Source organism: Coturnix japonica, chromosome 15, assembly GCF_001577835.2.
Source record: "Coturnix japonica isolate 7356 chromosome 15, Coturnix japonica 2.1, whole genome shotgun sequence".
Classification (NCBI taxonomy): Eukaryota; Metazoa; Chordata; class Aves; order Galliformes; family Phasianidae; genus Coturnix; species Coturnix japonica.
The window spans coordinates 1,720,837-1,744,980 of NC_029530.1; the positions used below are offsets into that span (position 1 = coordinate 1,720,837).

At 45.1% G+C, this 24,144-nt stretch overlaps 1 protein-coding gene and 1 long non-coding RNA gene across 2 annotated transcripts in view; one reads left to right on the forward strand and one right to left on the reverse strand.

Annotated features, from left to right (window-relative positions):
- The first annotated feature begins 8,320 nt into the window (after positions 1-8,320).
- Positions 8,321-24,144, forward strand: part of GALNT9 (polypeptide N-acetylgalactosaminyltransferase 9) — a 297,062-nt gene continuing 281,238 nt past the window's right edge. The window contains exons 1-2 of the mRNA XM_015877661.2: positions 8,321-8,336; positions 8,440-8,529. The gene's annotated coding sequence lies outside the window, so the exon portion shown is untranslated. The remainder of the gene's footprint in view (positions 8,337-8,439; positions 8,530-24,144) is intronic.
- Positions 9,914-11,034, reverse strand: LOC107321090. Its single transcript, XR_001558456.2, has 3 exons — positions 10,924-11,034; positions 10,330-10,445; positions 9,914-10,004 (listed from the first exon to the last, which is right to left on the reverse strand). It is a non-coding gene; the product is annotated as an uncharacterized LOC107321090 (long non-coding RNA).

Below are 24,144 nucleotides of genomic sequence, written 5' to 3' on the forward strand. Positions count from 1 at the left end.
GCTGCCTCATGTAGTTCGCAAATAGTGCCAACATGTTCTTTTTCCTTTAGTGATAGTGAGACAAAACCAAGACCTGATCTGAGTCAAGAGGAAGGCAGCAATAAGCCCCATCCCAAGTGCGGGGTCTGAATAATGACTGCTCACATTGCATTCTGCCTGGGCTAATTCCCGCAGTCAGCTGCCATCTGAAAACTGGTCCTTTTTGTATCTCATCACTGAAACAGAGAAATGTAAATTGAATTACCACTCTGGAAAATCTTATTTTCATGTGGCTGTTTTTTTGTTGTTGTCATTATTATTTTTTCCCTTGCATAGTAATTAACTCAATGACCAGATGATGAGATCTGGTTCCTAGACCAAAAGCACCTCTATCAGAAGAGCTGGAATTTCATGCTCACATCTTCATGAGTGCTACAGCAAAAGAAACTCCTGTGGGCACAATGTTATGTTTCCCCCAGCCTTACATAGGCTTACACAACATTTTTTTTCTCTAGAATACCTAATTCTTATTTATTGTAATGGAAACAGACAACTGATGCTGAAGTACTGTGACACCACTGATTGATAGTAGAATGACATGTTACAATGTCACTTTCTTATGAGAATAACTATCCTGTATTACAAGAGTAGTGAATTGAAACGTACCCTTTAGAAAGATGCCTACTCTCATTCTTAAAGCTCCAAGTGATGCTGAGGCCCCTGTCTTGTCAAGTAAGGTCTTTAATTGCCCTTTCTGCTACAGTAGGACATTTCATTTCAAGATGGTTGCGATGCTGGATTTGTGTTGGTTTTTTTCCCCAGTTTTTAGTTTTTAATTTAGTATCATTGAGTTGCTCTGTGACCTTGGATGAGAAGGGATGGATCAGTTGTTTAAGGCTAAATTGATCTTGGAATTTATGTAGTAATATACCTGCTCTGGAGAGCCTCCAGAGTTGTTTTAAATGAATAAACCCTGGATAGAGTTTCAGGCTGGATTCTCACTCTGCTCTGTGAGGGCATCGCCATGTGTTATCACAAACCTAGGGGATATGTTCTATTCAGGAGGTGGCCTGGGCTTGGGCAGGTACAGCATTTGGTCAGGGCTGGTTCTGCTGTCTGTGCTGACAGAGTGACAATAATGATTCCTGACTTTGAGGAGCAGGGAAGATGAACCTCCGTATCCATTTGTGATGCTGAGGTATCCTGTAGATACCAAAGAGTAAAAACACAGCTGTTATTTCCCTCCCGAGGCTGTGTTAGCACACCCTTGGTGTGTACCCTATTGTCTCATTTTGCACTGCTTTGCAACAAATCTCACTGCAATTTTTAAGTGTCACCTGAGTGACAGCACAGGTGAACCGTCACACATCTGTCATCAGAGTAGCATTTAACTAATTAGGAGATAAATGATAGTGCTGTTAAGAGCATTTTGAGACCAGTGAAAAATGTTCCTGTGATGGTAGGAATCTGCCAGTCATTGAGACGGCTGGTGGGGCCGTGCTGGTTGTGAAGTGTTACTTAGCTATAAAGCAGCATCTCTCTGCCCTGATCTAGACAAATTACCTTTGTACCTTGATCCAAACAAATGCTGATCTCTCTCTTGCCATTGAACTCACCTTGTCTGAAACCCAATCTGACTACTTTATTCTACCTCTGCACTGGGAATTCACTCTATCATTAGCATTTCAATCTATTTAATTCACTGAGGGTCGCTGAGCAATGTAACCGAATCCATGCTAAGCCACCACTGGCAATTTAGCTGTCAGACAGTCTCACCTTCTATTTTTAGTATTGCTTCAATTCCTTGCTTAAGGGGGTGCGCTCTGAATTTCTGGATTAGATTCCCTGGACCCCTCCATTGTATCACTGTCAGTTATCTTTTAGCTGGGAGTTGTATTTACATTGTTGTATTATCCTAATTACATCTTGTGAAGGTATGGACAAAGTGACCAGGCTTTATCCCCAGGCCAGTAACTTTGGGATTAAACCCTTGTGTTCACAGCTGCAAACACTTGGTATTGCTGTCCTGAAAGTCTTGGTTTAAAGCACCTTTTTTAATTGCACAGCTGATACCTCTGAAATCTTGAGATCTGATGGCTGAGGATGGGCACTCAGTTTTGCCCTTTGGTTCTCTGGAATATATTCCCCACTATATATCTATTCCCAGAGGATATATTCCAGTGCCAGGACTGGTACTGCCAAGATTGGTACTTTCAGAAATAAGGATTTAGGTTAACACAAGCAACCGTTCCATTTCTTCTACTTTGAGGATCAGAATTTTGTTTTTACCTTCTCCAACATAAGCTTAGTACAAACTTCCTTGAAGTCAATAGACTTAACCTTATGAAACACGAGAGAGATTACAAACACTCAGGTTAAATGTAGGAAGGTGGTAGCATATAACAGAATATGTGACCAAAAAGCCACAGACTTGGCTTCACTAGCTCCTGCTGATCTGCCCTGTTACTTCCTGGTCATCTAACTTCTCCCCATTCTTCTTCTCCACGCTTTAGCTACCAGCTGCCATCAGGCCTTCAAATCATCATATCATGGGACTGAAGAAGGCAGCTTTGGGGGGTTTCATTCAGAGGTAACTGATACAAAGCTGCCCTGCTTCTGATTCTCAGGCTCTACCAGCCACTGTGTAAATATTTTCCTGTGCAGTGGCTATGCAAGGGTGAGTAAAGAGCTGTGTCTGTTCTCTGCAAGGATCATTTCTGGGTAGGAAACTGGAACATTGATCAGGAGCCTCAGAAATATCCAATTCAGATTGCTGATGAATACATCCTGACTTTGGGCACATACCTCCTGTTAATACTAATGGGAATGTCACACATGAATGCTGGAGAATATTGCCCATTATTTTTGGTCCCAGAGCTCTGAGCTGAGATTCCCTGAGAAAAAATGGCCACTTGTATTTTGCAGGCTGCAATTCATTACATACGGTGCATGGTGGCTGTTATTTACCTTACAGAGCTGTAATGTGATAAGGAGTCTATGTAAGCCACTTAATGGTCTGTCTACCTTAAAGAAAATGTGTACCTGATCAGGCTCTGATTTATGCCACTTTTTCACCCCAGTGCAACTCCATTGGCTTCAGTGGTGCTATCCCTGATTTATGCTAGTCTTAGGTGGACTTCATGAGTTTATGTGCTTTATATGACTCAAGTACATGAGGAAAATGTAGTCTAATAAAAAAAAATCCGCCTGTGCACCATGGCTGCAGGTTCTTTGCAAAGCCATTAACAGGGGCACTGCAAAAACACCTTCTGCTCCTGTGCAGTGTTGGTGCGTGCCAGGGGGCTGTATCACATAGCTATAGAGTATAGCTATAGAGTATAGAAAGCTCAAGTTGTAATGCTTGGGTAAGTTTGAAATAACCTTTCCCTAGCAGTGTGATGGCAGACTGAGATACTTTCATGTTTTGTTGCAATTTTTCACCAATTGCATTGGCTCTTTCCATTAAAAAAATAAATAAATATGAAGCCAAGATCTTAAAATGGAAGTGCATCCTTCTCAGCAGGGTAAAACAGCAAACTGAAGGTTTGCTCTGCCTGTACTTAGCTGTACTTTATGCTTCTGCTCTGGTAAGGGTTCTGTTTGCCCTTGATGCACGTGCATAAGTCCCATTAACGTTAATAGGAGTTGAATACAAGCATTAGCTGACGAAGAATTCCCTAAGTGCTGCCTTCAGTTCTAAAGCCACAAGTTGGTCTCTGCTTTAGTTGCTCACCAGTTCCTCGCAGCCTGGAGCAGCTCCTGCTCCATGACCACAGCCTTGTTTCAGTGCTGAGACACAGCCGTTGTCCCCGTGTTGTGAAGGCTGAAGGCTGGTGGGAGGTGTCTGTGTTCCTGGGAAAGGCTGAGCAGGAACTGCAGAGAGAGACATCAGCAAGGGGTGTTTTTTGCTTAGCTTACACTGTAATGAGCTCATACCCCTGGGTGGCGGAAAAAGGGGTGGCAGGAGGAGATGAGGGGAGGGGAACAACTTGTTTCAGGCAACGAATCAGTTGCTAATTCTGATCCAAAGCCATTTGCATAGATGATGTTGGCCTGGGGTGGGTTGGAAATATAAGGTATTCTGTAGACAGCTGCCCAAGGGAATGCTAATTAGCTGGCAGGCAATTAATAATTAATCAGACTTTTGTTCATTGTGAAGACAGTGTTTTCTTTGGCAGCTCCATAATGTTCCGAGCTCGCCTTGCCTTTCTCTCCCAGGCTGATATCATCAAGCTGGAACAAGGCTGCACGGCCACTTGCTTCTCACTGCCTCTGGCACCCTACGCCTGGTCGCATGTACAGCCCAGGCCATGACCCCAGTGCTTGGCTGTGCTCTGCCGGCCCATTTAACAGTCAGAGGCTGAGAGGCAAAGGGAGTTGCTGCCGTGCTATTTTTAACCAGCTGAACGGTTAAATAATTCACATGCAGGAGCATGCAGTGGTCTGGGCTGTGCCTTGCACTTGAAAGGGGAGAAGAGCATTGCATTGCCCCTGCTTGACCCTTACAGGCACGGGTTCCCAGACTCTTTAACACAAAAACAAAAGTGCAAATAGGGCTCCAGGAGTGAAATCCCTGCCCCATTAGAGACTGCAAGCTCCATTTATGGCTGCTCCCTTTGACAGGGGGCCTAAGAGGGACGTTTCCTTTCTCATCGACTAGACTTCATCTGGACTCCCAGAACTGGTACTGCTGGAGAAAGTGTGGCTGGAACAGTCTGTAACAACACACCTGCCCATGTGCCCAGAAAGTCTTTCATTTGTGATGGAATGAATTGAAGGCCTTGAACTTCTAATAGACCATTCTTGTACTCTTGCCCTTAGTCTGCTTGCCATCATCAGTAGGTAATTCTGAGTGTTTCCAGCAGAAATTGTTAGTTTCTGGTTAATTTGATTTAGGGGGCTGAGGTTTTACAATTAGGAAAACACAGCACACTGCATAGGCAAAAGAAACCATGCTAAGCTCTCGTCCATTGAAGAGAAGCCATGAACTCAGTCCTCCAAGCATGAGGAAATCCACAGAGGGGCTCAACTTTGAAAGACAAATGCGCAGCAAACCAGGCTTCACTGATCCTGCTGTTAATAGGGCTGCTTGTTTCCTTTGATTCCTACGTGTTAGCTCAGCTGTGTTTTGGGACCGAACAAGATCTTTCCATTAGTTCAGTTTCAAACACATGGTAAATGACTCTGTGCCTGGAGCACCCCAGATTCCCCGGGTGGTCTCTCTGCAGAGACTGGGGCTGCCTTGCTCTGAGATCAGGCAAGCAGCAGCTCGTTTGCATTGCTGTAGTTAGCACATGCTGGATAGCAGCAAAGCTAATTAGTGAGAGGAGGAGGAAGGGGAATCTCCCATGTGTCCCAGGTTAGAGGTTCTCACTGTGTCTTCACACCCCAAATCATGACATTTGTTGATGGAAGTGTGTGAAGTCTCATTAAAAGAATGCGGCTTGTGATGATCCTCAGTGGCTTTAATGAATCATTTGCGGCCTGGGTGACTCAGCCAACCCAGGACGGCAGCCAGCAGTCGGTCAGGGGAGCCCTGCTGCAGGCTGAGGCTTTGACATCACACATTGATATCGTGTGCAAAAGCACAGTGTTTTGTAAAGGCCAGATGTAACCCATGTAAAGGCTGCGTACTTCCGAAAGAGCATTAATAGGACACCGGCAAGGAAAGCAAATCTGGCAATAGAGACAGATTTTTCTGGCCAAAAATATAGGCAAGTGGGTGGAAAGGCTGAACATCCAGGGTTTGTATTTGAAAATGGATCTGATAGCAAGCTTGAAAAATGTGACCCTACGTTCACTAAATCCCACTTCTCCTTCTACAACTGCATGATATCTGCCTTCCCTTCCTTCCATGCTGTGGGAGTACATTCCTGTGGGAGGCAGATGCCCTGCCTGCTTGTGAGAGCATGCAAAATGGCATGCTGAGCTCTGTGCAGTGCACAAGTTCAATTCTGAGATAATACAGAATGGGGATGTCTTATCTAATACTGCTGGCAGTCTCTCCAGAGAGTCTGCACAGCAAAATTCACCTGCTTAGTATGGTGAATTTAAATCACTGGAGCACACTAGCAAAGCTCTCCTGTGCAGAACCTCATTCTGGACTAAAGTCCTTGAGTAATTATCCTGTAATAAAGTCACTTAAATTTTAGAATAGAGTGTCCATGTGGAGAAGTTATACAGGCACAGCTATAACAGACTAATTATTTTGTTATAGCTATGCCAGTCAATTTCTCAAGGCCTCAGTCACATGGGAAAGTTGAAATGATGTATTTTTTACAGTCTCCAGCAATTCTTTATTTTTTAATGTCCATTAGTGCTTGACTAATGCTGAATGATAGTGGAAATTCTCCGGGACAAAGAGAGCTCTCACCATTTCCTCGTGGTTATCAAAAGGATTTGGATCTTTCTTATTAAAGCAAATGTGTAATGAATTGCTGGTGATTGGGGGTTTATAGCTCCATTCACTGGGAACTATGGGCCCATTGTTTACTGAATTCAACGGAAATAGATGAAACCTATAAATTTCTAGAGCAGGTCCTTACTTCTCTGTGAGGCCATAAAAATCTTCAAGATTTTTGAAGCACACACTAAAAACTTATTAAGACACAAAATTCCCTTCTTCCCACTCAGTATTGGAAGAGATTGATATTTCAGCATAGGACATGATGACTATTCTTACCCATTTCAGGGCTGTAGGATACAGCCTAGTTCCCGAGTCATTTATTGCAAGACATATGCACCGTGATTCATTATTAATTACAGTGGAAATAATACTTCAGGATAACACTGCACCTGCCAAAGGACAATTGCATTTTGGAGACTTCTGGAGAGATCTGCCTGAGCTTGCTTGAATCTGGAGATTAAAGCTTGATGGGAGCTCAGTGAGTGGATCCTCTCAGTTCTGCCTGGTGAAATGCTGTATGTAACACACAGAGGCCAACTGGATTTGTTTGTGGTCATATCTGAATTGAAGATATACTGAAATGGGGAGGGGCAGAGATCTCCATGCACACTAACACACTGTGTGGTTCCTGCAAGCACAGTGAGCTTCCTGGGGGTCTAAGGCTTGTGTACATGAAAGCAGATCCAATGCGTGCTTAGTTGAAAGTATGACTCAAAATGAAACCTGCCTGTAGTTGTTAAGTGTGCCTTACTGCTAAATGTTATCTAATTACATGTATGACTTCTCTCTTCTCAGAAAAGGAAATGAGGTTCTGTTTGAGGTTGGGGACTCCAACATGCATGTCTGAATGGAAATACCAACCAGGATGCACACGAAGAGCAGAGTCTAAGAGCAGAGCAGGCTGTGAAGCCACATATCTATGTAGCTGGATGATCTTAGTGGGCTTTTTCAGCCTTGGTGATTCTATGATTCCTTTGTCAGCCCCTCCCGATAGCACCACATCTGAAGGAGAGCTGCTCTCAGCTCCAGCACTTTGTGCTGCTGTGTGAGCCCTTACCAGGCCAGAGAAAGCTGAGCCACATGGCCATACATTCAGCCTATATCTAGAGCTCAGCTCTTCGGCTGCTTCTCTGATTTTGGGTCATGTACACATGGCTGGAGAGGAAAGTTTGTGCTGCAGTGTGTGTGCATGAAGGTGAACGAAAGGACATCCATTTTCAGGGCTGCCATGCAAAGGCTTAATCACGTTGCCGAATAACTGTGGAGTTATAACATGATGGGGCATTTAAAATGTTGTCTCCTTCCAAGCATCGAGTGTTCAGTTCTGCCTTAAGGGGCCATTAGCTGATCGTCAAAGCACAATGAGATCCTTACGACTTGGTTTGAATAAACAGTCTCCATAAACGTTAACATTCTAATGGACGATTACGTTCCTATTTAGCCACCAGAAGCATTCATTTCCACCGATGCTATTTCCGTCCTCACCGAAGGAATTAAATAACGATTTGGCACTTAGGGCCGCTCAAAAGATCTTTCAAACAAACAACTTTTTGTGCGGCGCGTGCACAGATGGAGCTGCCCGACAGCAGCAGGGCTCGAGCGGAGCTCGTCCACCCCCGTGCAGCAGTGCAAACCCTTGCAGCGCTGCTCCGTGGCTTTCACGCTGCCGTGGTAGCCGTGCCCCAGGCATCGGGGCAGGGAGGCTGCGGGCATCCTGGGGCTGTGCGGTGCTCTGTCCCCCTCTTGTGGCAGCGAGCCGGAGGCCGGAGGAGCTGCAGGGTTCAACGTGCGGTGCTGAGCTTGGTGCTGAGCCCGGTGCTGAGCTGGGTGCTGAGCTCGGTGCTGAGCTCGGTGCTGATGGGTCGCCTCGCGCCCGCCGCCCTGCGGGACCCGACCAACGGCCCGAGGGATGCTCTGCCCTCAGTTCGAACCGACGGCCTCGTAAAGAAACGTAAGACACGTGTGGTACCGGCTGTGCTCGTTGAATTTTGCCTCCGTGGTGTGTAGACGATGGGCCAGAAAAGATGGAATTTGGATTTTGCTTTGCTTTGCAGGGCCGCGTGTGGGCAGTCAGATGCAGGGCCGACCTCAGAGAAGACGAGGAGTTTCACTTGGGCTGAGGACACGCCGGGATCTGGTGCGAGGTATGTTGCACAAGGACTCCTTGCCTCCCTTTGCCCTGTGCAGTCCTATCCCTCTGCAATTCCTTCTGCTTGATGTATTCTGAGAGCCTTGAGGTGAGCCCTTGGTGTGGCATGAACCTTTTGGACCTGCCTTGCTCCTCTTTGCACACAGCAGAACAGAGACTGTGTCTTTAAGAGGCACAATGATGTGAGAATGTTTTTCTTCTGCTTTGGAGAACTACTTATTAGGTTTGATGGATCAGTTATTTGATCCAGCGTGACAGATGGATGCAATGTTTTTGTCTATGACTAAGCCTACAGAGGTTGCATAAATATCTTCACAGTAAATGCTCTGATTTTGCTGTGTGTATACATGGAGGTGGGTATATGCGGGTTTTCTTTGTTTGTTTGCGTAACAGAAATGCTGAGTACAGCTCGAAGCAATGATTGGTGGGAAAGCAGGGCTAACCCAGGGAAGCTCGGGTGCATGCAGTGTACCTGAGTGATTGGAAGGGGGGGAGGCAGAATCCTCCCCTTCCCAGACCTCATTTAAGGGCTGGCAGTGGAGGTGAGGCCTTCTAAAGGTAAGTAGCTTCTTTCCTATATTTTTGTTCCCGTGATGGTTGTGTTTGTGCAAATACTTATTTGCTGCAGCCTGGGATCTTGGTCCTCTGTTGTTGTTGTGCTTTCCATCGTGTTACAGCAGCCTGGTGTGTTGTGGAAGGGCAACTCATGGATGGTGCAATCCTATCCTTGGCTGGTGCAGCCTGGTAACAGTAACTGGCTACAATAGCTAGGCAGAAATTGTATTTCCGTGAAGGAATGAATTTCTTAGGGAGCTGATTGTCCTTATTGTGGGGTTCCCAGGCTGTCCTCTGGGAGCAATTGCTGCTATTGCCTTCTGTTGTAAGCAGGCACCTAAGCTGCTTGGTAGCGAGCTTGCCTTTGAACTCGTATCAAGAAATACCAGTTGAAATAAGAGTTTTCTAACTATTCTTAAAACACTTTTCCTGTGAAACCAGTTCCTGTACAAACAGTTTTTACATGGGTGCTTGTCATGTTCATGTCACAGGGCATCATTAAAGATCTTTACAAGAACTGTTAACAAGTCTTGACTGCACATTTCAAAGGGCTGCACTTAGCCACGAGGAAGGATGGATTTTAATAATGGATTGGGCTGTCAATGCAGTCTTTATTTCTTTTTTTTTTCCCTAGTCGGCAGATCTAACCCTGCACTGGAAACTCAGTTGAGCAAAGATCATTGGTTTCTGGTTCTACCATTGCCTTACAATAACGTTTAATTCTGAGAGAAGGTTAACAAAGGCCTTGGGCAGTTTGGAGGCACTTAGCTCCAGATCAGACCCCTGCTCATATCCTGTCTGGTCCTTGAGATGGTGATGCAAAAGAGCTCCTGGCTGGAAAGCTTTCTGAATGCACATACAAATTGTTCTTTGCGCTGCCGAGAAATGCCTGTTTCTACTGTGCTGAGCTCCAACCTGAGCAAGACAAAAAAAAAAGGTGAAATAGTTCCAGTCCTTTTACAGAGACTTAACCAGATCCAGCAGTAATTGGAAGAGAGGTGACATGAAAAGAGCTGACCAAAACATTGTCTTCTGGGAATTGAATTTTGCACATACAAGATGGGAAAATGGAAGGAGGGAAATTACCTGGTGATAAGTTACTAATTGAGTCTTGGAAGGTAGCTGTAAGGCTAAGGATTTATGTGTAGGGTGAGCCAAGAGAAAGGAAAATCCAATGTCTGAAGTAGTTGCCAAGGTACAGCAACAGTAGAAAACTTAAAGGAGAGTTTGAGATGCTCACAGTAAAAATGAGCGTGAAGGTGGGTCCAACTGTCTCAAGCCAGGTCCATTCCGCCTCCTGTTGTCTGTGATTAACTTCAGCTCTTGACATATTTCATGCTGGGAACTCCTCAACTCCTGGTGGCCAGAGGTTAACTTGGATGAGAGCTGGCTTCACTAAAATGTGCCTACTTTCTCAAGACTAGGTTTGTGCTCTTAACAGATGTCTAATTCTCTTTTCCCTCTAGGCCAGGGAGGTTAATTGGAGGAAAGTGACTGTACATCGGGCCCAAGAGCCTCCTACAGAGATACTTGGCACAAATAAATCAGCCTATTTTTGATGAATAACAAGGCCCCAAAGGCTCTAGTTCTTGCTGCCTGCACAAATTGCAGGTATAAATTTCACAGCTGATCACAGGGACTCCAGAATTCAATTAACTCTCTGCTCATTTAAAAAAAAAAAAAAGCTGCCTGCCTATTTAATTATGAGTGTCACTGATACTACATATGCTGTTCTGGAAAACTCCAATTAATAAAGCGTTGCATCATTAATATGAGTGACAGCATGAAACCTGTGACTCTAAGGAGTCTGTCCTGAACCTCTGCAATGACAGACCTGGAGTTCTGTTGTTCTTTTCAGACCTGGGTGATGCTAAGGGAGCTCTGAGATGGTCTCCGTGCTTTGCACGCTGCACTGATTTGGGTGGTAGTTGGGTGGTGCTGCCAACTGCTGGTTTGCACTGCCTGGTAACTAGGCAACATTCTGAGGTCTCCAGTTTTGGGGATGGGGAATGGAGACCCGCTGGGCAGAAATCTGCAGACAAAGGTCAGGTGAGGAGAACACTGCAGTGTTCTTGCTTGGAGAATGGCTAGGATAACACTGCTGTGTTCTCCTGGTACTGCTTTTACCATGTGAAAGTGCCTTTCACTGCCAGGAAGGGTGTTAACCAAAGCTGTACGACTAACCACTTCTGTGTAGAACATTTCATTTTCAAGTGTTCTTGATTTTAAATTTAGCTCAGTCTCAAAGAGCTATCAATAAACAGACATGTTTCATTTTGACTTTCTAAGGTGTCTCTTGTTTTAAACCCCAGTAATCTGTCTTGCTTGTTCTCTGCCTCTGTCCTGAACCTTCTCTCTGGATCTCACACGTTGCCAGCTGCGTTACTGGGAATTGTCTCCAATTTTTGCTGCTGCATCTTCCCACCCCCTGAGTGTGTATGTGCCAAATGACTCTTAAACAACCTGAAGTGTGGAAGCCATTGGCCTTTCTCCCCAGACCGTCCATTCTTCCTTAATCACTCACTGTAACCCACCATGATTCTAGTCTAGCATTTTATTTACTCTTTCTTTAGGTGATGTCTAATCCATGCCTGTTCTGTGTATAATAGCAAATTCCTGACTGCTTTCTTCCCACACTCACACTTTCCCTTTCCTCAGCAGCTCTATTTCTGACTACAGCAATCTTCTTTCCAGTGGTGGTGAAAACAATCTTGCTGCTCTAGCCAGAGGCAGATGTCACCCCGGATTAGATGTCACGGCTCTGTCACTGCTCCAGCTCCTCGCATCTCCCCGAGATTTCCTCACTTGTCACCAGTGCATTTGGCAAATGTGTGTCCAGATGCTGTTCTGAGATACTGTTAGTCCCTTTGGTCACCTCTTCTTTTTCTGATCCTCGACCGTAAGCAGTTTGACTTTTTGCCCTTCTACATCCTCTTGTTCCTTGTCTTTGGTCAAACGTGCAGCTTTCACTGCCCATGTGCCACGTTTAAATAGACCAGTTTGCTCCTGAAAGCAGCCTATCATCCAGTACAAGGCAGCAGTGGCTGTGACAGCACTCAGCTTGGAGATGCTGACTGGTACAAGCAAGGATTTTTTCCTTCTATGGAAAAGTGGAGCTCCTTACTGCTTTTGTCTCCTGTTGTGGCTCTTTGTGCAACTTGCTTGTTCTCTAAATACTGCCTTTCATCTGCAAAGTAAGGATAGAGTAAGCCATGTGAATGTGTGAACAGTGTGTACAGGAGTTGCCACTGATTAGGAGAACGGGTCCAAGTCCTTGTTTTGGCAGTACATGACACGTAGTCTGTCCTATGGGAGGATCACAGGCTGTTTCTGGCTATAACAAGACTAGTACCTGTTCAAACTGTTCTGCAGAGTTTTGATCGTTGTGAAATAACACCTTGCAATGAAGAAAACACACTGTTAGACTTCCTGACCAACTGCAGCTATGCCTGTATGTTGTTACAGTTACTTGTCTTGTAAGGCTACAAGGCAGAAGCTCTGACCTTCCTGCCATCTGTAGTCTGCTGTGGAAGCCGGGGACAAGTAGAAGTTGTGAGCTGCTTTTATCTGTACCCCAGAACAGCAACAACTTCACTAGAGGAGCTGCACTGTGCAGCCTTCCCTCACACCTGCTTTTCTGAGAGCATTGCTCATCTGTAGTGAAATTCCTTGTAACGCTGGAGGAAATATGGATGTGAAAGTGCAGCTCAATGATATGCAGGTAACAGAGCTTCCAGGCTCTGACAGCTCCTGCCTGCAGCTTTCCTGGCTTTGAAGCTGGACTTTCACAAGCCAGCCTTGCCAAGGTGTTACCTTTATCCTGATAGCTACATTTCCCACATTTAGAAGGTCCTCCCCCAACCATTTCCTGCTCCCTTTCCCTCTTCCTTCTCTAAAACAACCCTGGCACCAAGCAGCTGGGGCAGACAGTCAGTAACTGCATGCTTCAGGAACCAGGGGATGGAGAGAGGGCTACTGGTGCTGCCTGATACCTGTGTCATACCCTGGTGAGCTGTGGGTGAGATGGCTGGTGGTACCTGCAGCTGGAGATAGGGCACTGTGTCTTGCTTGGTATGAGTCCTCCCAGCAGGCACTCAGCTGAACCTGAGCTGTCTTTTTCCTGCACGTCTTGGCCTCAGGGCAGCTTGTTCTCTTTACAAGATGCAGCCCTTTTATCTGTGTAGCCCAGGGACAGAAAGGCACTGCTGTTTGCTTCCTCTGAGAGGAGGGGGAGAAAATTCTTTGTTTTCTGTGTAGTAAGCTTTGGCCTAAGGGCATTTGGGAGCCAACTTTCATCACTCTTTGTCTGTAATAGATAGCAGGGAGCTGCTAGTGCAGGGACTCCCAGCTCCCTTTCTTAATTTCCTTGTTTTGGGAGGGTATTCCAAACCAATGCATTCCAATCATCCTTTTCTGCCCTTTGAGGACACTTAACACACTGTCAGGGAGGACAGGAAGCCCTCAGAGTGCTGCTGACTGCTGTGTGCAGTCTGTTCTCAACATGCAGCAAAAGAACAGCAAAGTATTTAGGATTGATTGTAAGGGCATAGCAGCGTGCTTGCCAAGGCTCACTTTGTTCTCTCGGACAGGTTAGAAGAAGGACATGTACTCCATGATTGCTGGTGCCTTTCCCCTCAGTTTGATGCCATTTACCACTCCAGAGATTATCTGAATACCGCTGTGTACTTGTAACTTGAACTTTCTGTTGAGTGCTATTGACCAGGCTTCACCAGAGCATCTCCAAGGTGACAGCGCTTATGAATGCAGCTGATACTACATTATAACACGCTGAACCTGAGCTAGATCTGGAGGCCTGGGATTCTGGTTCAGTTTGGATTGGCATCAAACTCAGAGGCTTATCTGAACCTGGAGATGGGAATCAAAAGCATGTGAGAAGCAGTGTTCCCAGGAGGCTCCTAGAACTTGTGCTGCTGTGCTGAGGCTGTACATAAGGTATTCACTTTTGTTTCAGCACTGTGCTTCTCTCCCAGCCTGAAATCAGAAAGGAAAGGGGGGGATGGGGGGTGAAAAACACACAACAGAAACAGAAGACTGAGAGGGTGTGTGGCTGGAACCTCATCTTCACATTCCCTTGGTATCTGCATGTTCAGGGTGTGTATATTTTTCTTCTACACATCTGTTTATTCTGAGCAGCGTTTAGGTGAAATAAAGCTGACTTGAGTACTTACTCAAATGACAAAGATTTGGGGTTTGACTTTTGATGAAGTGTGGTTCGCTTTTCTTCTAATGTTTCCACAGCTCTGCTTGCAGCTGGGATCAATTGCAAAGGTGCCAAAATAAATCAGGAGTTGGGCTTCTTCAAGCCTGACACAAAGAAAATAAGAAAGCAAGACGGCCTGTTGTTAACTGAAGTGTTTTCTTACTTCATGGTGCAACAATCCGTCTAAAAGGAATCCAGCAGTCAGAATAGCACAGAGCATCTCTTTCCTTCCAGCCCTTTAGGGAAGCTCTGAGGATAATCACTGGGCCTTATTAATCTCTGTCTTAGAGGTCCTGGGACCTTTAGATAAATGCTGAAGCAAAGCACACAATAAGATGATACCTCTTTATTTATTTTTTTTCTTCTTCTTCTGGAAGGGCACTGCAATAACCAGAGAGCTGTACTGCTTTGAAAGAGATGTCACCCACTGTGGTTCGCAAGGAGAGGTCCCACTCCTAGGGATGTTGTTAATCAATGTACTGTGCTGGGATGATGGGTGTATGTATAAAATCTCACTGATGTACTAAAACATTGAAATCTATCGTGTAATTCTCTCCTCTCTGCCTGTATCTATAGCATGCAAAACAGTCCCTAAAGACTGCAAACAAATGCCCTGTGTCAAGGCCTTGTGCTGAATGAACTTGACTTTCCTCCTTGACAAAAACTGCATCCTGTAGCGTCAGCTTTGAAGGAGATGACAGAAACCAGAATCCAAATTTACCATGGCTTGTGGCTATTTCAAGCCTTTTGCTGTCAGCTGAAGCTGAACTTCATCATACTCTAATTAGAAATCTTAGCTGGCTGGAGGATGGGACGGCTTCACTGGAAGCCTTGGCAATGCACCTAAATAAACAGTCTTCACATCCCACTGTTTTCCCCCTATAGAATCCTGTGTTAGTTACTGTGCTAATACATAGGGGGTGGAGGATTAGTGTCTCACAGCCAGTCTAAATACTACAGATGACTACTTAGGTTAAGGTGCTCAGGTTCTGAAATTCATTGAGCCTTTTGCAGTACCTTGATTTAGTGGTCGTGTGTACTTTTTGTTCTATCCATACAATCTACTCATGGGTGGTAGGCTAATTATGGAACTTTTACAGGTTAATTAACCTTCAGAGCTTTGAAAACAATATATTGGATCAAACTACATGTGTTGCTTAGTTTGGGCAAGGCTGTTCATCCCCATGTATTGAGACACTGGTGTGAAGCTGTACCTGGACACCGGCCTTCTGGGCATGATGCTTGTTTCTGCCAGCTGTGGTGAGGGCAATATCTGACTGAATTGCATGGTAGCTGGCCCAGTTACACTGGCAGTGCTGGAAGCGTGTTCTTGAAAGCAGGACTTGGCACTGTTTGCTACCACCTCTCTACACTGGCTTTGTGTGCTCTGGTTCTTGGCACCAAGTTTCTGCTACTGTAAATAGGGTGGAATAATGCTGGGCAACAAATCTTTTATAACCCAGTAAAATTAGGAGGTGGAAAGGTCTTTAAATGGGTGATTTAACTTGTCTGGAACAGTTATGAAATTGTGCTTGGAGACAGAGCAGGGTATGTAGGGTAGGTGTCCCCTTCTCTGCCTTGTTCATTCATACTTATGGGAGGGGGTGGGGGGAGAACCAGAATTCCTTCAGGCTAAAACAAAGCACTTCAACCTCTTCCTTTCCCCTACAGCTCCAGCTTTGGAACACCTCACCCCAATTTGGATGTGCAATAAATCACAAAAGCTTTTGGCACTGCCAAAATTGTACTCTTTACCCCACACTCCAAATTCACTCAGCTCCATTTAGTACATTTTTTTGGCATAGATAACTGGACTTCATGCTGTGGAGAATATTTGTTTCTTAATAGAACGTGGAGCAGAAGTGGAATTGTGCTGGTTGTGTATGTTTTGCCTTCTCAAGATTAGCCCCAAGCAATTATCTGACTGTGGCCTGTGCCAGAAAAACACAACAGAACAATTTTAGCAGTGCCAACGAAAACTCCAGAATGTGTTGCACTCAAGGGTGTAATTTTAGATTCTGTTTTCAAGTAGTATTTCTGTGACATCACTGACTTTAGGAAAAATAATACCCTAGGGCTTGCTTTACAAACAGGATGGAGCTTTATGATTTGGCAGCTTTCTGTAGGCAGAAAGACAAACGTTCATCGCTTAAAACCTCTGTGTGACAACAGGCTTTGCTCCCTATCAGAAGTTAAAAGCAATAAGAAAAAGTTAAGACTTCTGTGGGAAGGGAGTTGGTAGGTACTTGTCTGCTGCTCTCAGGGCAGGGATGCTCAGCTCACCTCCAGGAAAAGCTGAGCTCTGTGAAGATTTGTTTTGGGAGTGAAAATACTCCTGGTTAAATTCTCCATGTGCAGGGTTGCCCCAGGCAAATTTGGGGCTTTCAGAAGTACAGTCCTTTCTACTTGTGCTGCTTCTTGTCTGTAGGCACAATACAGCCATACACAAACTCAGTGTTAGGATGGAGAGGCTCTGTGGTCCACCCAGGAGGCTCCAGCTGCCTTCCAGAGCCCCACCATGAGGACGCAGCCCATCTGGAATCTGTTTGGATTTGGATGTAGCAGTGACACTCCCAATGTGCCTAGTGTAGAGCTCTGATGTCAGGGCATGTTTGATTTCTTTACTTCCTTTTTGAGATCCCTGTTGATTGTAGGGCTACAAAGGGCCCTATGAATCTGTCTGGTCCTTCTCCCCATTGTGTCTGGGGTCAGTAGGTGTTTGGAAGATAGACTGAGGGCTTCTTGGCAGACCTCTGAAGCTGAGGTGCTGTAGTCTCTCCTATTCAACAACTTTGTTCTCTCTGGTAGAAAGCATTTTCTTCATTGTAACCCAAACTTCCCTTCCTGTAATTGTCAGCCCATCACTTCACTGTATTGCACACAAATTGCAGACAGGAGAAGGACTTTCCAGCACAGTCAGACATTCTGCATTTGACCTTTATGGGGCTCTCCTTTCTTCCCCCACCCATCCTGGTCATTTCAGTAGTTTGTACCTTTTTTCTGTGCAAGCCCTTTCCACTCTAGAAGGCTCTGTAGGCTCAGTGGATACTTTGAGGTTTGTGAAATAACTTGTTCCCCTTCAGCAAGGGATTTCTCATGACCAAGATGTGTTCCAGCTTTAGGGCAAATCATGCTGCAACCTTTCCTTTGTTCAGTGCCCCCCAGCATACACAAGTGGAAAACTGGTTGCATTAACCAGGATGAGTCATTTGTGGCTTGAAGGAGAAGTGATGACACCAGCTCTGTCAGCAGCTGCTTGATTCAGCACACTCCCAGGAATTCACCAACTTTGTTAAATTGGTCAGATTACACACGCATTTCTTTAGCAATCAGCTCCAGTGAGCAGATTGGGGTTGTTTCCAGGGTACGTTGGTGCATCTGGCACATTGTGGCTCATGTTGCTTGCCCACAATCCTGTCTGGCAAGCTTGGGCACAGCAAATATCACCCGAATGAGAAGGCTCATTGTTTGCTGCAGTGGCCAGACGCAGGCATCAAGTTGCCTCTGGGGTGTGTGAACTAATACCTCTGTTCCAGAAAACACGTGAAGCTCATGCTGATTTCCATGAAAGTGAATAATTTGCTGTGAGCGTGAAGAGGGAGGGGCTGCGTCTTCCCCTGAATGTGTGCAATGTCCAAGAATCTTGGGCACTGTTGTAATATAAATAACAGATCCTCATAGTCTCATCAGCTCGTAGACTCCCTTGGGGAACTTTGCATTCTTCTGTAAATATGAGCTTTGTGGGAGAAGTCTGATGCTCCACCAGCATGTGAGAATTTCCTTCCCAGTTGGCATGAAAAGGCCATAAATCTGAGGAGATGCAAACCCTTCCCCCTGCCCATTCTAATAAAATTAATGGGCGTTCAGTTGAGCCAAAACAAAGAGTGGTTTCCCTCAGGCGAAGTTGTCTTTTTCTGCTGTTTTGTTTTGTTTTTAAGGCATTTTAGCATTGGGATAGGAAAAAACTTGTTTAAATCCATCTTTAATAATGCAATGTGTCCAGGGGAAAGGAACTGTATGCTCTCCTCTGCTTTGGGCTTTCAGCTCTCTGGGAGTGAAGGCTGAAAGACAAACAAGGGCTGATACTAACACAGATAAGGGTGACCTTGACCTACGTAGTGATCTGTGTGACCCTGTGCAGTTTGAGTGGTTCCTTAATGGGGGACTTTCTGACTGTTCCTCTGCTGGAGGGATCAGCTTTCTTGCTTTGCCTGCAAAGCTCGTCTTTCTCCTCATTTTCCACCTCCTTGTTGTAGAGATGTTTTGAAGGGATAGTAGCAGGCAGCTAATAACGGATAGTCACTAAATCATTCTCTTCTGTGCCTCTATCTTCATGCAAAGTGTTGCAAGTGCCAAATACAACTGGGAGCTGGGATGCAGAATTCCTGTGGTCTCCCATGGATATTCAAGTGTTGGGCACTGGGAGATTGGGAGCCATTTTTTTATGGTGTGTGTTTGTGCTTAATATTTCAAAGAATCAGTAGTTCAGAGCAGCAGGATGGCTGGGACAGGAGAGGCTGTGGTGCTGGACTGAGGAGGCTGCAGCCTGGGGGAGAGGGCAGCACCATGGGATGCTGCCTCATCCTCTTGCCTTCTCCCTTTTCTCCTGCTTGCAACAGTAGTCCTGCTAGAGGAACAGCAGCCTGGCAACTCCATTCTTTTCTATGGCTGCCCTTGAGCTATCTGAATTCAAAAATCCTCTCTAGGTACTGTGTGCGATTATTTTTTTCCCCTTTCTCTCTCTAGATTTGATCTACAGCTATTCTAAATGCAGCTCGCTGCTGGAAATAGTTGCTGAGAGCAATGTGATATAGCAAGGATTTCATTTCTTTTTTTTTCCTCTCTTTTATTTTCTGCCTTAACCTTCTGTACCCTGCTATTGATAGTTCTGATGTGTTTGACTGGGAGTATGGAATTCTTCACCTTGAGGCACCAGTCCTGCTGGATCCCAAATGTGCTAATGCTCATTTACAGCAACATCAGCTGGCACGTGGCAAGTGAGCTTTGATCCTACAGCAAAGGCTTACCCGCTAAATGTCTGCAAGGGTGTTAGTGTCCCCAAGGGTTAGGCTCAGCATATGTTTGCACAGGGAAAGGGTGGATGTCTGAAAGCATTTTTCAGCATTTTCCTGGGTAGGTTATGAAGGGAGACAGTGTTACGTACTACTTTTGGATGAGGAAGAAAAAGAAACCTGCAACCCAACCCCCGATTTATATCCCAAGGTTCTATAAGCCTGTTGCATGTTCCCTTTTTAGAAAGCTCTGGTTCTTGCACCTGGAAGAGGAAGCAAGAGGTAAAGCTACCTGCCTGATCTTTCCTTTTTGTCATCCTCTTGCAGTGAATTTTTGCTCTAGCCTGGAAACAAGGAAGAGCTGGGTGGGTGATGGTGAAACAATCATCACTTAAAGCTATTTGCTGATAATGAGTCACTCTTCACGGAGTTCCAATCTGTTCTTCCTTCTGTCAAATACTCAGAATACAGCAAATCCACTTGCTTTGCTGCAGAATTTTCTAAAGGATGGATTCTAGCAGGAAGAATTGCTAAGAAAGAGGAAAGAATGTGTTTGTGGGAGGGAATTAATCAAGAGATGCCTCTTAATGCCAAACATGAACACGAACTTCCTGATAGCTCAGATGAGGAGCTGCAAGAGTTACCATCAGTCAACAGGCTGCACTGAATTCCTGTCGCCTTTATGCCTCAGCTGAAAGTGGAGCCTAATGCAAACCATTTAGGCTGGTTTTGAGCAGAGCACCCAAGAGCCTGGATGGTGAGTAGTTTCTGTACATTGCCTGTTGCAATGGTAACTCAAGCCTGACCTGCAGAGATGCACACTATACCCAGCAAAATGGAAAATAAGGCTTGCATGATACCAACGGGCAGCTATGATTTGCTTCCCTTGCAGTTCCAATTGCAACGATTTATAGTCAATATCTTGATAAATGCCATCTGGTGTGTTAAGTACTGTCTGGCCTGTGCTGTGCTAGGGTGGCTATGATGTCTTCCTTGATATGATTCCTGCAGTAATAGGCTGGTCCTGTAGGTTTCAATGAAAACTCAATTTTCTTATAACAAGGTTTAATGGGAAGTTTATTGGAGTATTGATAACAGAAAATGCAATAGATACATGTTCAAGAGTTAATATATTTCAAGACATTAGAGCATACATTGCATTTTTATCACTGTCAAATTCAATTAAGGCTTTCATTATAAATAAAAAGAGGTGGTCATTCAAATGCAGGAACTTGTAAGCAAGGGTAGGTCTGAAAATAAGTGCTAAGCCAGATAGAGGACACAAAATCAGAAGGAGAATTCAGAGGTTGACATTTTGTTTCTAGAATCACACTGGCCTCTACTATAATCTCAGATGTTGGTTTGACAGCCTCTGAGTGAGTTGGGGGCCAGGGACCTGTGTCCTCAGCTGAAACAACCTGGAGGAGGTCCCAGTGTGTGGGTGCAGCTTTACAGTGCCTGTGATATGCTGCTCTCCATCCACTCATCACAAATCCAGTGAGACCTTGCAGCAGCACGTTACTGCCTGTCAGTATATCCTGGTTGTACTCTACCGCTTCAAACGCAATAATCCTTCTTGCAGATCAGATAGACGGTAATCCTCCTTTACAAGGGAGAGCACAATGGGCCTCTGCCGTCAGACATGATGTAATCCTGCTGCATCAGATAGAGCACTTCTTTCTACATCATGTGAAACACTTTCCTCTGTCCTCTAGCACCAGCCTGCAGCCCCTTTCTGTAAGATGACTTTCCCAGCTGTACAGGGTTCTTCTCCAGGCTGGAAGCAATAAAACCCCTCACTCCTTACCATGCTCTGCTATAATGTGTGTCCCTAGGAATGATAGCAATGGGTAAAGGGAAATCTCTGCTCTGTATGTGAGGTGCTCTATGGAGTAGAGGCCCATGTTTTCCTTGTGTAAGACTAAATGAGGTTTGGTGATTGGGTGTTACCTGACTGCGGCACCTCTTGCTTGCAATTCTCCACGGAGCCAATGCTGTGCAAGCTGTCAATGTTGTGTAGCCTGTCTCTAAGCTGTGATGGGAACAGGCGTTGCAGATATCTTGCATTAGATGCCGTGTGAGTGCTGTCTGTGTAGTGTTCAACAGCTGCCAGCACTCCCAGCTGTGCCCTGCTCCTCCTGGTAGCTCAGGTGTGTTTGCCTGATCCTGCACAGACTGTTGTTTTATAATCCTTCTGCTGTGGGTGATACAGGAGAACTATCTTTGCACGAATGTTCTCTCTAACCTTTCTCTAACCCTTCCTGTGAGTCCCAAGCACTGTAAATCCTTTTCCCTTTAAGTACAGATTGCTGGTTTCTCAGCTGGAAAGAGAAGATGCTGTCATATGGAAGGAAAGCTTGTATCCTATCGCTCTCCTAATCCTCCAGTCTGCTAGAAGGCAGCTACACATCCTGCCTGATTGAATACCTGCCTTGTAATTCAATGTAGGGGTTCCGCTGCCATTCATAAATAGATTATGTTGCCGTGCTGCCGTACAGTGAGGCAGGCAGCTCGATGGAATGGTGGGTCTATTCAATCCAGGCAGCACAGGATGTTGGCTTTTTTTCTCCCTGTCTCTGTTATAGGGAACTAGAGGAGAAACTGAACCAGAAGCTAGTTGGGGTGCTGGAGAGTAGGGGCTACCAACAGCTTTCCTACCTTTTGGTGATGCATGCCTAAATATTCCCTTGGTCAGTGCACAGCAGTGGCTGGCAGCCCGTGCCAGGCTCCACGCAGCCTCGTGTAGTGCTCCGCCTGAAAGTAATTGCATTTGGGACATGCTTCTAGAAGTGCAGATGATGATGGTGAGATGGATGCTGTCTCTGTTTTTAATTTGGCCTGTTAACTAGAAGGCTATTGACTAGTACAGTACTGACCTTCTGTTCCACAATGACTGCTCAGTTAAACAAGGCTCGACTCTTGTACTTCTTCTATCTTTATCATCCTGCGCAGTATCTGTCAGCACTGACTGTCATTTTCTTGCTAACATCAGCACGAACTCTCTGGGTTCAGTGGTACAGAAGATGATGAATGTGGATTTCTTGCATGTGGAGGACATCTACTTCAGATAGCTCCCACCACTAAGGACTGAGATAAAATGATCTGCGCTTGAAAAGTCTGTCTGTCTAGACTGAGTCCGTAGTTCAAAAATACCTAAGAAATAATTAGACTTTGTTTAAGCAAAAACAAAACCAACATTTCTGGGGGTGGGGGACTGAACAGAGGAAACTGGTAGTTCTTCATCCTCCTATGTTCATTCTTCTTGGTCCTGAGGTGGGTGATGCTCTGGAGGGGAAGCTCGATGGCTCCTTCTTAGGAAAATTCTTTCTAGGCACCTTTTTGAGTCGAATGAACTGATCTCACTACAGAGCTGGGTTTTTTTTCCCCTGCATTTTTAATGCTCATTTAATGCTATATATAATATGTGTTCACATGAAGGCTCTAAAATAAATTATTGTTGCAGAAGTACCTTTTAAAACTTGTTAGCTGTGGGTTTTTTCCCCAGTACCTCTGCCTCTTAGGGCTATAAATGACTTCCCAAAGCAGGGGAAAACCATTATTAATTACTGCCTAATGAACTCATTTGGCTTTTTGCCCAGCTTCCAAAAACAGTGCTAACATGAGGCTGGATACTGTTGTCTCACTGTAATTATGTTTATATGGAAAGTTAATTTTTGTTTTCATAAATTGATTTGAGGCTTCTGGAAGCTATTTGGAGATAATTAACTTTGCCCACACAGACCTGTATAAGGGCATTTGTTTACAAGGTAGTGCTTGGTGCTGGAGAATGGAGGTACGTTCCTGGGTTCATCTGGAACTATTCAGTTAGCAGCTCTGGGCAGCTGTTGCCAGATTAGATTCCCTCTTTGTGGACAGCAATAGCAAGCAAACAACTCAACTCTGGGATTTTTGCAGGCTGGTAACAACCCTCTGGGAGGACCCACAGTTCTAAGCCAAAAGATTTCAGTACTGCAGAAGATGTGCTAGAATCACAAACTCCCTTGATGTGAGCAATAAATGTGAGGGTCCCAAATGGAGAAGGGATGCAAGGACATGAGAGCAGGCCTCTGTGAATGTATAGATGCTATAACAAAAGCAGAACTGACTTATTTGTTCAGTCCTAGGCATGTGTCTTTGAGTTCCTGGCCCCTGCGCTGAACTCTACTTTCAAATCAATTCATTAATGAGCTAATTAATTATGCATGGGTATCCATTAGAGAAATGCATAATAACCTTGGGATGCAGAGCCCTGCTCGTAACACGTGGTTGCCAAAGAGCAGCGAAGGGAAAGAAAGCAAGGTGTCCTTGGCAGCTCTAAGCCTGTTTGAGAGCTCTTGTCTGACCTCTTAAAACGTAGGGGAATACATGAGGTGCTCTAGGTCATGTCTAATATGAAAAGCAGTGGTTGGTCTGGCTGAGTGAAGCAGCTTGTGTAGGTCAGTGCCCACGGTACTGAGTATTAAAGCTACAGAGTTTCTGCTCTGGTGCACTGTGGGCTTTTTTTTTTCTTTACATTATGGAAGTCCTAAAGATGTATTAATTCTGTACTGCACACTTCAAAAACTGCAGACAGATGCATCAGAAGTTCTTCAGGCTGCACTGGCATGGAACATCTCTCTGCTTTTGCTGGGGAGAAAAGAAGAAAGGGAAAAAAGCTGACAGTATTTGAAGTTTGTAGTTTTGGATCTATGGGTGATCCTGTCTGTTCTCGTCTGTCTTGCTTGTAACACAGAATGACTTTTCCCAGCCCTTGCCAAATACCAGTGTCCGTCCTGCAGCCAGACTGCCAGCGAGCTCATAAATTCCATCTCTGCTCATTGAG